The 12,103-nt window shown below is 38.0% G+C and overlaps 1 long non-coding RNA gene across 1 annotated transcript; it reads left to right on the forward strand.

Annotated features, from left to right (window-relative positions):
• Positions 1-479: 479 nt before the first annotated feature.
• LOC148112163 (uncharacterized) lies at positions 480-11,197 on the forward strand. Its single transcript, XR_015729826.1, has 3 exons — positions 480-628; positions 970-1,128; positions 8,991-11,197. It is a non-coding gene; the product is annotated as an uncharacterized LOC148112163 (long non-coding RNA).
• The last annotated feature ends 906 nt before the right edge of the window (positions 11,198-12,103 follow it).

A 12,103-nucleotide genomic window follows, 5' to 3' on the forward strand; every position in this document is an offset into this window, starting at 1 on the left:
GGGGGTGGGGAAGGCCATTTCTGTCCTCCCCAGGCTCCTGGAAAGGCTGTGGAACCTGGGGAGGGCAAAAAACAGGCCTACCGGGCCATCATGTGCCAAAAGCAGGGGGCGTGCGGGACGGTCACACGTGCATGTGCGAGGCACATTTAATTATGAGTGTGGGCATGCACGCGCGTGACACCACCCCCGCGTTCCCCCCACTTTTGGCACGTGATGGCAAAAAGGTTAGCCATCACTGATCTAGAGTCTAAAATTTCTTTCCTATCAGTTCTCATTCAATTTCACGAAAAATAAAGTGCTTTCAAGATTTTTTTGTTTTCCAAACGAGAAGAATTATATGAAACTCTCTTGTAGTACTCCTGTACTTAGTTATGTGGTAACCAAAGTGTGTGTGTGTGTGTGTGTGTGTGGTGTGTGCAAGCACATGAGGTGTGGGTGTGAATATTCTATGTTTTAATCATCTTTCTTTCCATTTACAGCTTTTCTTGCCTTATTTATCCATGCGATCCCAAGGGGAATCAATTCGGAGGGAATTTCTCCCAGTAGATTTATCCATATTGGGAAATGCAGACATCCAGAAAAGCTTCAGAAGAACAGAAAAAAAATAATAATAAAAGATATAACAGTGGTAAGTTTTACGACATTGCCAAAAATTACAGAAAATTGCAAAACGTCCCCTGTTCTCCTGAATATGTATAAAACCAGAAACATCTTTTCTGGAACAATAGAGCTATCAAGCAAAGCACAATTTAACACAGTTCTAGTATGCACCTATTATCTGGAAGCAGCACCCACCATCATGATAGAACTGGATAAAATTTAAACTTCCATTCCATTTTTTTCCAGATGACGTATACTCTACTATATGTATTTTCTGATGGATTAATCTGATCCTTTCTCGACTGATACTAAAGTGAGTTGTTGAGACTCCTTTGTCTTTACAACTTCCTTCTTTTCTTTCTAACACAGGAAAGAAGTGAGTTAGAATAAAATAACAGAATAACAGAGTTGGAAGGACTTCTAGTCCAACCCCTTGCTTAGGCAGGAAACCCTACACCACTTCAGACAAATGGTTATCCAACATCTTCTTAAAAACTTCCAGTGTTGGAGCATTGACAACTTCTGGAGGTAAGTTGTTTCACTGATTAATTGTTCTAACTGTCAGGAAATTTCTCCTTAGTTCCACTGACTTAGTATAGTTTATTGAATAGCCCGAAGGCCTTTTCAAACAAAACAGAAGAGAAAAAGGGAAAAAGATAAAACAGTTACAAAAATAGCAATCTAAAAATATATGATAGATGACATTAAAATTTTACCATATCAAATTTCAATAGCTAAGTTGCCAAGACTAGAAGACTAGTCAGGAAATTTCTCCTTAGTTCCAAGTTGCTTCTCTCCTTGATTAGTTTCCACCCGTTGCTTCTTGTCCTGCCTTCAGGTGCTTTGGAGAATAGCTTGACTCCCAGGCTTTAAGCATGTTGTTCTTGTATGTATCATTTTATGTTAAGTTGTGTTAAGTTAAGAGGCGGCTAAGGAGTAGGTGTAAATTTCCTACCTTCTGCCGCTGAGATATTGGAAGACTGCTATCATGTCTCCCCTAGTCCTTCTTTTCATCAAACTAGACATACCCAGTTCCTGCAACCGTTCTTCATATGTTTTAGCCTCCAGTCCCCTAATCCTCTTTGTTGCTCTTCTCTGCACTCTTTCTAGAGTCTCCACATCTTTGATAGCCACTCAATTTATATTGAGCGGCTATCACTTGAGTTATAGCCATTCAAATTAAAACCAAACCAAACCACCACCAACAACAAAAGAAACCTATGGACATGCTCATTTTCTTATATAATATTAATGCAGAAATTCTAAGGCAAAGGAATGGTATCCTATCTAAACCTGCTTCCAATGTGCTGTTATCCAGGAGGGGTGGGGGGGGGGATGGACAGACCTTCAAATGCTGCCTCCTTCTGAGCTCAGGGAGAAGAACAATCAATGCCCACTAGCAACAAAAATCAATGTGCATAATTTACTCTGCTAGAAAATTCTTCAATTTTTGCTCTTAGAGAAAATAAGATATGTAAAGCAGCACTTGAAGAAGGCTTGCTCATGCAAGAAATTACCTCCACTTTAACAAGAATTTCAAAAAAAGAGACTTTTCTCAAGGGAGAATAAATATCACACGTTCTGGATGCTATGAAATATAAACTGCAGAATGAAATCACACAAGAGATGTGCCACTGTTAAGGAATATGCAGAGATCTTGCAGAGAGATCAGCAGAAAGAATAAGCCATGATTCAAGCTCTCTCTTAAGGACATTGGCTACAGAGCTAGCCAATCAGAACACAGTATGATGCAATACAGTAATACAGTCTTAAAGCTATACAATACAGTTTTCATACAAACAGATATTGATGGTTTATATATTGCCAACCCAACCAGTTAGGTAACAGTCATTTCCTAACAGTCACCATCAAAGAACAGGGAATAAAGCAAGAGGAGGTTGAGAAAGATGGAGGACCACAATTTCCAGCTTTGTTGGAGATGGCGTGAACCAGAGGTGGGTTTCAGCAGGTGCTGATCAGTTCTGGAGAATCGGTAGTGGAAATTTTGAGTAGTTTGGAGAACCGGTAGTAAAAATTCTGACTGGCCCCACCCCCATCTATTCTCTACCACCCAAGTTTTGGCTGATCTGGAGGAAATGGGGATTTTGCAGTAACCTTCCCCTGGAATGGGGAGGGAATGGAGATTTTACAGTATCCTTCCCCTGGAGTGGGGAGGAAATGGGGATTTTGCAGTATCCTTTCCCTGCCATGCCCACCAAGCCATGCCACATTGTGAATAGATGTTACTGTAACTTAAATAAGGATGTAATTTAAGATAGAGATATATAGAATTAGAATCCTTGTAAATATGTTTGTTATGATAGAGATACCGATATGGAAAAGCTGTCATTAGTGTTAAATTTTTGCTGTGTCTTTTTCTTTGTTTTTCTTTTGGTTGTGTATTTTGTATTATGTGTTTTATATGTTGGAAATTTAATATTATTTTTTTAAAAAGAAAAGAAATCACAGGCCGACCTTTTTAATTTTTAAGTCTCCAGAGACCCTCAAATGGTACCCGCTGATAACATTTATAGGCCATGGTTTACAAACTGCTACAGTAAAAATTTTGGGAGAACTATCTAAGCCAGAAAGCCGAATGTAGAGATTAGTATAGTTTATGAACTCAAACATTGTTTACTTCTCTCAGCGGAACACTTGTTCTACAAAAAAAAAAAAGCAACAAGAACAACAAACAAACAAATGGACTAAGTCTTGGGATTCAGGTTATTTTCTAAGTTCAATTCCCTTCCCTGTAAAATACGCACTGTGGCCAAACTATAAAAACAGACTTTTTAAAATGCAAGTACACATTTTAATACCTAAATAGGGAAAACCATGATAATCTCTCCAGACGTATTTGCTCATAGTCCTTTTGATATTTCCCACAGGACTCTTCAGGTATTATAATTAGAATGGAATGGAATGGAATGGAATGGAATGGAATGGAATGGAATGGAATGGAATGGAATAGAATAGAATAGAATAGAATAGAATAGAATAGAATAGAATAGAATAGAATAGAATAGAATAGAATAGAATAGAATAGAATAGAATAGAATAGAATAGAACGACAGAGTTGGAAAGGACCTTGATGAAATATAAGACACTTTAAGCTCTCTCTCTCTCTCTCTCTCTCTCTCTCTCTCTCTCTCTCTCTCTCTCTCTCTCTCTCTCTCTCTCTCTCTCTCTCTCTCTCTCTGAGGGATAGGGAGATATCATTGAAATCTGCATTTTCAAAATGCCATCAAATCTTCCTCTTTGTAATTAAATGCTGCTTGCTTTCTTCAACAGCAAAATATATTCCTAAAAATACATTCACAAAGGAATATGTTATAACAGAGATCATCAAAATTGCAGGGCAGCATTATAGGTTGTGCCAAAATAGCAATCGCAGATATTTCCACTGGTCAGCGAAGAGTGTAAGTCAAAGTTTCAAGGTGGCATAAATCTTATCCAGGATGTTATGTTATTTTGGACCTGCATCTCATGAACATCCACAAAAATAGAGGACGGGAACTGAGATTAATATTAATATATATTAATATATATATTATATATATTAATATATATATATGCAGGGAATTCCTTCCATTATCATATACCCATTTTGATCATTAGAATGGTTCCCCTGCTTCCAAAACTAAAACCAAGTGCTTCATTCAAACAAATATCTTGGTTTATGGACCATAGACATGTAACTGTGGAGAACTTTTTCTCTGCAATTTTACCAGAGTCTACTTGAATGGATGGCCATACCACTAAAGTACCAATAATGGTGTATTGGAATATCAGCCAAAAATACCGGTTGTCTGCAAGCAACAGCTGGTTAGAGCAAAAATAGACAAAGTAATGGAAAATAAAGAAGTTAAAGTGCTCTGAGACTTTGAAATACAAACAGACAAGCATATAACACCCCAGAGCTAGTAATTGCTAATAAGAATGATGAAAAAGTCTGGACAGTGGACATTGCAATACCTAGAGACGGCAGAATAAAAGAGAAAGAACTGAAAAAAGGAACATATAAAGACCAGCAAATAGAAGCAGAACAACTGCAGCAAAAGAAAGCAAAGATAGTACCAATAGTAATAGCTACCTTGGGTGCAATTTCAAAACAAATGGAGCACCATTTGAACACTATCAGCGTTGATAAAATCATCTTCAAACAATTGCAAAAGGCAGCTTTACTTAGAACAGCTTACATCCTGCAGTCAGGGGTGGGATTCAGCCGGTTTGGATAGGTTCGGGTTAACCGGATGCTAATTTTACATCTGGTTCACTGAACCGGTAGTTGCAAGGATTTTCTGGTCCTGCCCCGCCCACCCCATCCCTCCCAGGAGTCCCCATACGGCCTCTTTTGGATGCCAGGTAAGTGCAGCGCCTGTGCGAAGGCTCTGGGAGGATGAAAAACAGGCCTCCTGAAGTTCCGGAAGTCCGGAAATAGGCCCATTTCTGGCCTCTGGAGGGCCTCTGGAGCACGGGGGAGGCTGTTTTCACCCTCCCGGAGGTTCAAAGAAAGCCTCCAGAGCCTGGGGAGGGTGAAAACGTCCCCCCTCCCTGCTCTGGTGCACACCCACCATGGCCACATCCACCCAGCAACCAGGCAGAGAACCAGTTGCTAAAATTTATGAATCCCACACCTTCCTGTAGTGATACTTTACTAAAATTAAACAACATCTGCATAGTATCCCAGATGTACCCCTATTCCTTGGGAAAGACTTTGTAGATGAACAAAAATGCCAAATCCACTGGCTACATAATATTCGATATAATATTCCATAATAATATTCTTAATGTCTACATTGCCACTTGCCCAACTTCACTGTAAGATATTCCCCAACAACATGTGAAAAATTTCTCTCTGCATTCCTGGATATCATATTTGATACATCTGGAAGGGACTAGGCTATGCAGAACTGCTACAATAAAACTGTAATCCACTCTGAATTCTAATGGCAAACATTGCATCTTTGCTTTTTTCCTGGTCTCAGAGTACATATAATACTATTCTTAAGACAATAATAATAATCTCTTTACATATCACAGCGTTTTGTTTGTAAATGACCATGCCACCAGAATCTTTAGGAACTGTTTGGCCCTCTGGTTAAGAGGCAGCTTGAAAAATGCCGTTGTATTGATTTTAAACTGCAGTCGATTTTTTTTCTTTTCTTTGTTTTGTTTTTACCGCTAAATTAAAACGTACATTTTAATTGTTCCCAGCATCCTGCCGATAGAATTATTCAATAAAAACCAATACCACCATTTCTGACTGCATTTACTGAGAAGTCCGCTTGTTTGACAGCTTGGTCTGAGAGAAGAAAAGGAACTTATAATCTTTTCAGGCAGAATGGGTCTGGCATGTATGCTGTCCTCCTTTGTCGAAAGTGCTTCCTCCTTTATGTCAAGCAAAATAGTCTCCCACCTTGAATCGACTAAAGAAGTCCCCTAACCTAGATGTGTCAGACCAGAAGTCCAATTTCATACAGACTCAGATAATGAAAGTTGTCCATCATATCTAAGGGACTTCAAAATGTGGCAGCTAATCACAGCAAAGGATAAAGTCTTGGCAGACATGATACAAAGCAAGGATTGCAGTCTCCCATTTAAAGAGATTTGCTACTGTCCATGGTGCTGAAAATGCCAACACCCAATTAAAATGTCACCAGGAGCATGCTCTCCTTGGAATCTTCGAGTGCAACGAACTTGTCTGACATGAGCATACACACACAAAGACTCAACCATTACTCCAAGAAGGGGTATAACAGCCTGTTTCTATTATTTATTTATTATTTTATTTTATTGGATTTCTATACCGCTCTACTCCCGAAGGACTCAGGGCGGTGAACAGCCACAGAATAAAACACATAAATACAAAAATTTAAAATAGAATAAAAACGAATTAAATAATTTGGCTGAGACAAATTTAAAATACCCAATAATTTAAAAACAAATTAAAATTTACATTTAAAAGGGGAGAAGATTTAGGCCAGGCCAGCTTGATGAAATAAGAAAGTCTTGAGTGCGCGACGGAAGGTGTGCAGATCCGGGATCCTCCGTATCTCCAGGTGGAGCTCATTCCAGATCGTAGGTGCCCCCACAGAGAAGGCTCTCCCCCTAGGGGCCGCCAGCCGACATTGTTTGGCCGACGGCACCCGGAGGAGCCCCTCTCTATGGGAGCGTACTGGCCGGTGGGAGGAAATAAATACTAATAAATATTAGTATTTATTTCAATTGTACTCATTTTCCTCCCCCCAAAAAAACAATGGCACTTCCCCTATTTCCATGCCCCAAATAATGCTGCCTGGAATTAAATCTCTCTGGTGCTGGAAATTTACCCACTATGAATACAGAAATCCTCAACATTTGTTGAGCATAGGTAGGTACAAACAGCAAAGCAAGCAAAACATGCAAAAATTGTCATTTTTATTTCCCTACAAATACTTCTATTGACCTTAGTCATTTGTTGAGTTGATATGTGGGAGATTCACTATGTTCTAGGGACATTCCCTGTGAACTTACTTGATTTTCCACACCTCCATGGTCTCAGAGAAATGGTTGGTTTCCCTTCATGGAAGAAGATGCTACAGTGATATCTATTTTATCTATTGTAATTTTTTTTTATGTACACTGAGAGCATATGCACCAAAGAGAAATTCCTTGTGTGTCCAATCACACTTGGCCAATAAAATCAATCAATCAATCAATCTATCTATCTATCTATCTATCTATCTATCTATCTATCTATCTATCTATCTATCATCTATCTAACACTGTTCAGCTGGATGGGTATGTATGTATGACTTTTAAAAATGTCAACATAGTAGTTAATATGTATTACCAAATATTGGCCATTTCATTGTCATTTTTTGGGCAGATAATACGGGGTATTCTGAAGGATACAACAATATGGCATTAAAGGCTCTGTTATATAATTCAGATTGATAAAAAGCAAGTAGTGTTATTTTGCTAATATAGGGAAGTGGTTGGATACTCCTTTTATTTAAAGATGATGTGACTATTTCCAGTTTACTCATAGAATAAACAGTTTTCTATTTCTTAAATTTGCTGCATTGCCAAAATCAAGGGAAGATATCTTGAAAATGGACATGCAGACATTTATGTAGTAACTTCAGCTACTAATGCTAATTAACTTCTAAGACATGAACATGCTTGCTTTTCTATATTTCTATCTACCTTTTATTATTATTTTTTTATGATTTATGTCCCAACCTTTCTCCAAGTAAAACTATATATCACTCCATGTTTTCCCCCTAGTAAAAATATTGTCAAGTAAATTGGCTGGGAGATAGCAAGCATCCACAATGAAGAGTAGATTAGAAAGGTTTGCTTGCACTATTTAGTAGAACAGTGAAAACATTTGATTTGTTTTAAAAGCAATTTGATCGATTCTTTGAATTGAATTGACTTTTTGAACCGGATAGATGATTCAGATTGAATTATTGGATGAAGCTGACACAAGCTGACATTCTGAATTGAAGCACTGAATCAAATCGACTCAGTTTTCTAAATCAATTGAAACTGTCAAATCAGATCAAATATCGACATTAATTTGACAGTTGCAGTTGATTCGGATCAACTGCAAATCCCTAAAAAGATAGGGAATTTCTTAAACAATGTGAACGCCATAGTTGATTTTGTATATTGTACACTGTTGTGAGAAATAGAATGATTCCTGTAAAGAATATAGCCTAAGTGACTCCATATTTACCCTTCATATGACCTGAGCTAACCTTAAACTATTTAGCTCTATAAGACACTTAGAAAGGGGAAGTATGTATGATGCCTTTTCTGAGGAAATAACACCAGGCACTTAAGTTAGTACATTCTGAGTTGAGTCAGGCTGACCCAAACTAAAGTAATAGAAGGAAGGAAGATACCCTATTCCAGTTAATTGTCTTAGTTAAGGACACATTGAAAGGGTATTTTTAGGAGGGAAATGCCCTTCCAAGGGGGAATTCCAAATCGGGACAAAAATTGCTGAGAAAGCCAAAATGTTATGTAATGTCCGAAAAACAATGATCAGTGGGAACGTTTTAATTGTTTTGCTGATTGCTTGAAAATGTATTTAAACCATGTATTCGGAGTGGTAAGATGTTCTCTCTCTTTCATGGGAGAACACTTTTGCAAAAGCTTATGATATATATACTATATGTATATATGCATACATACATACATACATATATATATGTGTGTGTGTGTATGTATTTATTATTATATATATAATAAATATGATTTTTACTTGTTCATGGTCTCTGCCTTATTTTCTATGAGGTTTGTCATTTTAAATCTCACATGTTTATCTATGTTTATCTAAACAATGGTTCAAGAAAAGAATCTGTATAATTTGTAACACCTGCCTTTCGTTTATTTAGATGTTAGAATATCCTTCAGATAAAGATGTCAAGGAAACTGAAAGATGCATGAGACCAAAGTAACACAGCGGGATGGAAAGGGTAAGACAAAAAGCACACAACACACACACACACACACACACACACACACATAACACGCTGCTCTTGGCAAGCATTGAAGCAAGGTGAAAAGCCAATGTATAAATACCACATCCAACACTTGTCACTGCTAAGAACGGCAAGGGGAAAGAATGAATAAAACAGCAGCTTAAGTGGGAAAGAATTATTTAAGAAAAAAGAAAAGCTGAAGACGAGACAGAGAGAAACATTCAGTTTACGGAGAACTAGATCGACTTCAGTGCAAGCAAGCATCTGAAAATTCAGAGGGGATTTAAAAATGCAGCAAAAACTCTGCAAAGGAATTAGAATACATTACAGACCCCTTGGATCTCAACAACAGATGTTGGCATGAAAACAATATGAAAGCAATGTAATCTGATTATACCTCAATATAGGAGGAAAGATACTGCATATCTTCCAATAAACAAAATAAAATACAGTAAATAAAATGAACTAGGATTAACACAATTTCCTGTTGATAATGGAGAATGAAAAAAACGAACAATAGAAATAGAATAGGGGAAATACTTCATGGGAAAAGATCACAGAAAAACCAAGCATTAATTATTAATAAATAAATAAATGTATCAGACTTTATCAAGTAACATATCTGGCTTGTTTTATCAGGAAACATTTTCCTAAGCCAGTTGGGTTTTCTTGCCCTGCTTGATCACAGCATGCATTATTTCAAGTCCTATTACCTGCACTTAAGACAAAACTTTTAAACCCAAGAATACACTGAGGCAGAAGCTTGTCCACCCCAAGGATAAAACACCCAGACACAGACTGAACAATGTGGTATATGCAGTACAATGCAGTGAGGCATGTACAGATCTCTACATTGGAGAAACAAAACAGCCACTTCAAAAATGCATGGCACAACATAGGAGAAAAAACCCATCAGGACAGGTTCAGCAGTCCATCTGCATTTAAAATAGAAAAGCCACTCTTTTGAAAACAGCAAAGACTCTTTTGAACTATTCAGGTGATCCTGAGGGTACAGATAAACATTCAAGTGGCCTCAATGACTCTCTAGGTAAAGATAAAGTTCCCCCCGCACATACATGCTAGTTGTTTCCAGTTCTAGGGGGCAGTGCTCATCTCCGTTTCAAAGCCAAAGAGCCAGCACTGTCCAAAGACGTCTCCATGGTCATGTGGCCAGCATGACTAAATGCCGAAGGTGCATGGAGCGCTGTTACCTTCCCACCAAAGTGGTCCCTATTTTTCTACTTGCATTTTTTTTATGTGCTTTCGAACTGCTAGGTTGGCAGAAGCTGGGACAAGTAACGGGAGCTCACTCCGTTACACGGTGCTAGGGATTCGAACTGCTGAACTGCCAACCTTCTGATCGACAAGCTCAGCATTTTAGCCACTAAGCCACCACATCCCTTTAATGACTCTCTAAAAGAATGTAAATTACCAGATGTCTGCAAGGATTTAGTTCCCACCATCCGGTCAGAACTGAAGAAGCTTCTTGGATGGGAAGTGAAAAGTCTTCAAAGAAAAACAAGAAAGTCCAGTTGCCTCTTGAAAAAGCACTTTTGGGACAACTGTGACCTGGATGACTGAGATTATTGATAGACAAGACAAACACATCCAACTTTGAAAATGGCAACTTTGCAATAAGGGATAAAGCAAGGTGAAGGAATCAGATGCTACAGAAGGTAACAAGGGCAATCCACCATGCCAGTCATTCCTTCACATTGTCCCATCATAGCTGTTAGATAACAGAGTGATATACTGTACATCACACAGAATTTGCTACATCCTTCAGCTACAGAAGAGGATGAATTCTGCTTGGTAGCAGCATCCATTATTAATAAACATGTCAGCTTGATATTCTTTTAACGTTAAGCTTCATATTTTTTACAAGACTTCTCCAGTCTTCCAGGCTTCTCACTCTCGAAATGATTGCCCCCCTTCCCGTAAAATAAATAACAAAATCAGCAAAATATAAAGAACATCAGTACAAAATGTTTTATCGCTGGTATTTGGCACCTTCAAGATTGGCAAAGATATATCCAAATTTAACCTCAAATTGTTGGAAATGTGGACGAAAGCAAGGTACCTTCTTTCATGCATGGTGGTTATGCCCAGAATCGAAAAAATATTGGAAAAAAATATATAAAACTGGTTACAGGACTTAACTGGCGTCCAAATAGAATACACTCCTGAACTATTTCTTCTGGGGATAACGAAAAAGAAATGCGACAAAAAAACCCAACATACATTATTCTACATATAATAACGGCGGCAACACTAGCTTTTGCACATTGCTGGAGAAATGCAAATATACCCTCAGAAGACTTAATAATTAAAAAAGTCTTGGGCTGCGCTGAAATGGACAAGGTGACACTTGAGCTGAAAGGATTGATCGATTTGGAATATTATATAATATGGGAGAAGTGGTATAAATGGATTGAGGATAGAAACAAAAACAAAATTAGATAAAGTAGGATTGAATTTAGTTAGAATGTATGGAGCAGGGGTGGGTTCTACTTACCTTTACTACCAGTTCGCAATGGGGCCATGCACATGCGCAGAAGCGTTCTGATGACATCGGGATTTGTGGGTGGAGCCTTCCGCCAATTTTACTACCGGTTCTATAGAACCGGTGCGAACTGGGGGCAACCCATCACTGGTATAGAGTATAAGTGAAATATAGTAATATGTCATGTAAATGGTCACAGTTATGCACAAACTTTCTTCTTTTTGTATTTTAATTGTTGAAAATCAATAAAATATTTATTAAAAAAAGAGAAATCACAGATTAAAAGTTTATGTTTGGTGGAACCCCTCCCCCACCACACAAATGGAGAATGGGAGACCATTTTGGAAAAAAATGGCATAAAAGTATAATAATAAGAGTATGATTTCAATGTTTGTGTGTGGATATTTATTAAATTACGAGGCTTTGAGATATCCGCTTTCGGTCGATTATACATCTAGGTTCATACAGAATTCTGCATTCAGACTATGTTGTAATGGCTTAGCCCAGTGGTGAGTTGCCACCG

Source organism: Pantherophis guttatus, chromosome 13 (genome assembly GCF_059756535.1).
Source record: "Pantherophis guttatus breed Tessera chromosome 13, ASM5975653v1, whole genome shotgun sequence".
In the NCBI taxonomy this organism is placed as follows: Eukaryota; Metazoa; Chordata; class Lepidosauria; order Squamata; family Colubridae; genus Pantherophis; species Pantherophis guttatus.